Source organism: Talpa occidentalis, unplaced genomic scaffold (genome assembly GCF_014898055.3).
Source record: "Talpa occidentalis isolate TD23 unplaced genomic scaffold, MPIMG_talOcc4v2.1 talOcc4.2, whole genome shotgun sequence".
NCBI classification, from domain to species: Eukaryota; Metazoa; Chordata; class Mammalia; order Eulipotyphla; family Talpidae; genus Talpa; species Talpa occidentalis.
The window spans coordinates 31691827-31698317 of NW_023602073.1; the positions used below are offsets into that span (position 1 = coordinate 31691827).

The following is a 6491-nucleotide window of genomic DNA, read 5'->3' on the forward strand; positions in this document are numbered from 1 at the left end:
CAGTGACCATCCTGCTCCTACAACACACACACACATCATAGGCAGAATAAAGCAGGTCTCCCTAAATTTTGAAAGGGACAGCGGGTCGTGGTGGTCAGGCTCAGCACAGAGCTGAAGGGCTGGGCTCCCTGTCTGCTCTGTGCTGGGTCCTCACAGCCTTTCCTCCCTCCTTAGGACGCTGCTCTCTGTGGGGCCCAGGCAGCGTCTCCTTGCCCTTTTGGGTGTGGCTGTTTATTACTAGATTGTCAGTTCTAATGCTTTTCAGAAGATGGTTTTGTATCTCACACGCATCTCACATTTTTAGCTGTTTTCAGCGGGAAGGTGTGTCCATCCACCCAGCCCACATTTGTCAGGTGGAAATTCTAAGGCAAAATCATTCAGTGACAAGATGGCGGGTCCCAGAGTCGAGGGTCAGAGCCTGAGAACACGTGACTGAGGGGATCTGCCAAGTGTTTGAAAGTGTCAGGGATTGTGTAATTTATTTTTGATAATAAATGATTTTGATAACAACTAATATTTGTTATTCACACACACACAGAGGATTCATAAATACTCAAGAACATACACAAATACATAAGTCACATCCTCAGTCAACCAAGTCTCTAGTCTGAACCCACTGCAGGCAGCAACTTCTCATTTCTCTTCCCAGAAAAGTCTGTGTATGCACTGATGTGAGTGTTAGGTCTGTAAGAGAGCTTGGGCCACGGACCAGGAGAAAATATTTGCAAAATATGACTGATATAATACATGCTTTAGAATATGCATGGAACCCTAAAATTCAACAAGGAACAGATAACTGTTTAAAATTGAGCAAAACTTTGAACATTTTCCAAGGAAGCTATATTGATGGCAACTAGGCATATAAACAGAAACTCAACCTCATATGTTGAAAGACATAAATAAATGCAAGTGCAAATTAAGACCTCAAAGACATGCAATACACACCTATTACATGGCCTAAATCCAAACACTAGCACATAAACCCCCCTTGATCCACATGGGATATATTCCAAGACCCCCAGTGGATACCAGAACCACCAATAGTATAGAGCCCTCTATACACAAAAACTTCCCTGCACATACATGTATATGATACATTTCCTATATAAATTAGGCACCATGTGATTAATAACAATAACTTTAAAACAGGACAATCAAAATCACAACAACATATTGTAATAAAAGTTGTGTGACTGTGATCTCTCTCTAAATATCTTATTACAAAAAAATTTTGAACCTAAGATAATTTCAGGAATCTGAAGCCTTGGAAAGTGAAATCTCAGTTAAGGGGAGACACTGTGCACCGGTGCTGACCAGGATGGGAAGCAACAGGGACGCCCATTCACTGCTGGAGGAAATGCAAAATCACACAGTCACTATGGAAGAGATTTGGCAATTTCAAATACTTATTAAAGGCAACACAGATTTACCCTAAAACCTGCTGATCACTCTCCTGGGTATTTACCCAACTCACTTGAAAACTTTTGTTTACACAAAACCTGCACACAAATGTTTATAGCAGAGCATCCCTTAAGTGTGGGCTCCACATGGTGACCCCTTCCAATGACTGCTGTGTGGAAAGGACCCAGGAAAGAAAGAACCTCCCAGGGAGGAAGTGGAGACCCGACCTCAGCCAGGGAGGGAAGTGACATCACCAGTGAGGAGCAGGTGCAGGTGACTCTCCAGGGCTGTGCTGAGAAGGGCCCTTCATGTTTCTGGTTTTTTTCCCAACCCCATCACCCTAGTCAACCAAGCTCAACTTGAGGGTCTGAGCAGTGCTCCCCTAAATGTCAAGATCATCAAAACCAGGGAGAGTCTGAGAGACTGACTCAGCCAGAGGAGCCTCAGGAGACACGACTGGGACTTTATGTGACATCAGGATGGGAGACTGGAAAAGTCAAAAGAAACACTAATGACACCCAAATCAGGTATGGGGATTATTCATAACATGTGACTATTGCCCCACTGGCTGTACAAATAAGACAGAGATGTCCATGTTAACAGAAAAAAGGGGTGTGGGATATACAGGGATCTTGGACAAATTTTTACATAAATTAAATTATTTAAAAATAAAAACATTAAAATGTAGCCCTCAGGAAAGGCACAGAGAGTGGAAGGGAAAAGCATCTGCTTTGCAGTCTCCAGGGTGTGGTCATCAAGTGGCTACAGAGAGAGGCTGTGGGGAGAGAAGATGGCGCCTTAGACACAGGGCAGCCCAGAGCCTCCTCACCTCTCCTCCACTCCCCCCACCCAGCCTGGTGCCAGGGCTGTTCACAGGGCATCTCACCCCCTCCCCACAGGGATGCTCAGCCCCAGCTCACCCTCTCAGCCTGAGTCACACACACCCAGCCTCTCCCCTGCTTGCCAGACTAGGACAGCGCCGCAGCGCCCCCGTGTGGCCACGGGGCTGAGGACAGAGGGCGAGAACCCTGTGATCTCCTAGGTTCTCAGGGTCTCCAGGACAGGGCTGTGCACACAAGGGGGAGCCCCATACAGCTTCAGGTTCTGTGTCTGACCTGTTTCCTAATATACTGACATGATGGTCCCTGTCAACTAATCACCACAGACTTTGGTTCAGTCAGGAGCAGATCCCCAGGCCACAACAGCCGGATCTAAAGACCAGGGTGGGCCCCACAACATACCAGGTGCCCTCAGTCTTCTGGGATGAGACCTTGACCCAGATTCCTTGTCACTGGTTCCAGCTACTGACTCCAGGGATGAGGCTCCTTCTCCAGGGAATCAACACTAATCCCTCCACCCCAGGATGGGCTGGAAGAGGGCCAGGAGGAGAGATCCCCAGGGTCATGGACTAGGAAGTGGGGAGTCTCCTGGAGGAGTGAGGAGAGGAGGAAATAGGGGCTTTAGGGAAGGGAGGCCAACAGGAGTTGGGGGGGAGCCAGAGGGTGGGGCAGGGAAGGGTCAGCTTAGTGGGCCCCTAGGTAGGGAGAATGGTCTGTGTGGGGAGAGACCCAAGGGCTCTGGCTAAGGCTGGGGGAGTCTCTGTTTTCAGTTGGGCTGTAACCAAACAGGGGTTGCTCTGTAGGGAAGCACAGGAAGTACACAGCTGGGAAACTGTACTAAAGTGTAAGGCCTTCTCCATGCTGAGACATATGGTACAATTCAAACACAGGGAAGAAAGGGAAAAGAAGATAAAGGGGTAATTTAGGGGTCCCCTCTTCCAGAGCAAAGCCCCTTATGCTGGGGTCACAAGGAGAATCAAGGAACCCAGAGAGGGGGAGGAAGACAGTCCTGGCTCTGCTGGAGAAGCTCTGAGGCCACAGCAGGGGAGGGAGGACAGATTTCAGGAAGCATGGCCTGCTGAATTGCTGAGGGGTCAGGAGTGAGTCTCCTGACCTGCTCCCAGTTCTGCTGGGATGTCATGAAATCCAGACACTGGGGGAGATGAAGGGGCTGTGAGTGGAGGGGAGTGGAGAGAAGAGGGGGGGTTAGGGGTCCACACCAGCCATGTCTGTGCTCACCCTCTCCTGCACCCAGTGTGAGGGGTCAGGGATCTGACGTGGTCAGCAAATCCCAGAATCCCTGGATCTGGAGCAAAGTTACCACATTGTAAAGGACACAACCAGGCCTTTCCCTGGAGTGGACAAAGCCAAACTCTAAGGCACGAGAAATATCTTTGCACAGAAGAGTTTATTCTAGATGGCTCTCAAGGGAGTTAGTGGGATCGGCACCCCAAACAACTCACTCCCTGGATGGGGGAGTGCTGGGATGTACAAGGGGTGAAGGAATGTGAGGGAGGGGCAGGGCTTCACATCTGCAGGCCCAAGGAGGTGTCCACGTCTAGGTGACAGGAGTCAAGAGTTTAGGGAAAGACAAATACAGACAACGATATGTCATCACACACTTATTAGAAGGCAAATATCAAAAAACCTCATAGAAACAAGTCCTGACCAGGAGCAACTGGAACCCTCAGGTTCCATTCATTGCGGCAAAATACAAAGTGGCCCTGTCACTAGGGAAGAGGTTTGAAAGCTTCCTTTAAAGTCAAACACACACCCAACAGACGGTCCAGTGATCACTGCCCCAGCTATTTACCCAACTAATCTGAAAACTTATATTTGTCAAAAACCATACATGCATCTAAATGTTTACAACAGGGCCTCCCCGGTGGCGCAGTGGGTTGAGCGCTGCACTATGAAGCTGTCAGCAGCCTCTGCAGCTCGGGTTCGATCCCCGACCAGCCAGGGTGAGTCTCACATGGCGTGGCAGACCTCTCCTGTCTCGCCTGCTGCTCCCTTCAGCAGTGTATTTCAGTCTGTCTGCCTGTTCTTCTCCCGTCTCTGTCTCTGGTGAATCCTCTCACCCTCCTGTGCCTCTGACTGTACCCCAGCTCTTGTATAAATAAATCTTAAAAAAAAATATTTATAGCAGAAAACCAATTATGTGTGAGCCCCCTATAGTGACTTCCTTCCAAAGACATGGGGAAGAAAAAAGAAATGGAAGAAAAAGTGCAGAGCATGTGACATGCTGACTGGAGAAGAACACTTCACCTCTGCCGCCTTCTTTCTCAAAATTACAGCCCCAGTGAAAAACCTCAAATTCAGGGACATTATTCCTGAGTGGTCTCCACTGTGTCACTGTTACCAAAAAACGGAAAGTCTGAGAAACTGCCTGAGCCAGAGGCACCTAAAGGAGACATGATTGGAACTTACTGAGATCCTGCATGAGATCCTGGGACATAAAAAATAACAGTAATGAACCCCAAAGAGAGCATGGAGTTCAGTAAACACGAGTCAGTGTTGCTTCATTAGCTGGGCAGATGCGGTGTAGCCACGTAAGAGGTTATTAACTATGTGGGAAGACTGTGTGGGATGTAAAGGAACACTATAATACCTTTGCAAATTATAATACCTTTGCAAATAGTATTTTTAGTGTAACTTTTTAAAAATAGCCCTCAACATTACGTAATAGGTTGTAGAAGGGGAAAAAAAAGGTCTACTTCCAGTTTTCCTGGGTACTGCTATAAATGACTGGAGAGAGGAGTTCAGGGGAGAAAAGCTGGAAACCTCACACCCAGGGCAGGCTCCGGAGTCTCCTCTCCTCTGAGCCCTGCTGCTCTGACTCCTCACAGAGCATCTCACCCCCAGGACGCCGCCCTCCAGGACCCCCAACTCTGCCCACCTCAGCCCCCGCCCCGTCCTGGCGGCTCCACCAGAATCCAGAACAGGCGGCAGCGCCCCCGTGTGGCCACAGGGCTGAGCACAGGAGCCCAGAGCCGCCCTTTCTCCTGCTCAGCCAGGCCCTCCCCAGGCTCTAGCCCCCAGCGGCAGGACAGGGATCTGTGAAAAGGGCACCAGGTCTAGTGACAAGTGACAGGTATTCAAATTACCTCCCTAGGGAGTCCTACAAACTCAGGAAAGAACCTAGTTTCCAAGTCATAACAACTGGTAATTGTAGGAGGAATGTAGAGAATCCAAATAAGGGATCCAGAAAAAAGTAAAAATAATAAAGTAAAATTCAAAATCAACAGGAAACTATAACCCAGAGACATTCTGCAGGGGGAGAGAAGGGAGTAGGATCAAAACAAGGGTGGGAAGAGCACAAGGAACCGCGGTGACAGTCCACGGGTGAACGGGTAGTGGGAATTTCACAGGGACTATAACCGAGATGAAAATGCATGCATTGTACAAAAATGAAAATGATGTAAAAAAAAATAAATAAAAACAACTGGTTCCCAGATTTTGTGCAGATACCCCAAATAAAGAGGGTCCTACAGTCTCTGGAGTCCTATTTTTTTTTTTTTTTTTTGGAATGCAACAACTTTATTGAAAGAAAAGTTCAATGAAATCTTTTGAGAGCTTAAAAGGGAGGTCTATTTAAGAAAACTTCCTTCAAGTGCAGGACACAATGAAGAGTGGACTCCTGGTGCACCCAATCTTCCAGTTGTGTCCCAAAAAAGATCAATCCCTGCTGCTCAGAGAGAATGCCTCCTTGTCCTGGATCTTGGCCTTGATGTTCTCAATGGTGTCATTGGGCTCCACCTCAATGATGACAGTCTTACCTGTGAGGGTCTTCAAGATCTCATCCCACCCCAGAGGCAGAGGACCCGGTGCAGGGTGGACTCCTTCTGGATGTTGTAGTCAGACAGGGTGCACCCATCTTCCAGCTGCTTCCTGACACAGATCAGCCTTTGCTGGTCAGTGGGGAGGCCCTCCTTGTCCTGGATCTTGGCCTTGACATTCTCGATGGTGTCACTGTGCTCCACCTCAAAGGTGAGGGTCTTACCCGTCAAGGTCTTCACAAAGATCTGCATTGTCAGGCGGCGGTGACAGCAGCGCACAGAGAAAAGCTGCAGCTCAGCTCGGGACTCCAGGGTCCATGTTACATCTTCCTGCTTCTCTTTCCAGGGATGAAGCACCCTTCTCTTGGAATCAACCCTAAATTCTCCCCCAAGATGAGGAGAGGGGTCTCATAATTGAATTTCAGGATCTACTTTAGACCCTCTGAGTCTTCATGAGTGTCGAGGTGACTCC

General features: G+C 48.4%; 1 pseudogene; it reads right to left on the minus strand.

The window, feature by feature from the left end:
- Window positions 1–4168: 4168 nt before the first annotated feature.
- Window positions 4169–6271, minus strand: LOC119251160 (ubiquitin-like; annotated as a pseudogene).
- Window positions 6272–6491: the final 220 nt, after the last annotated feature.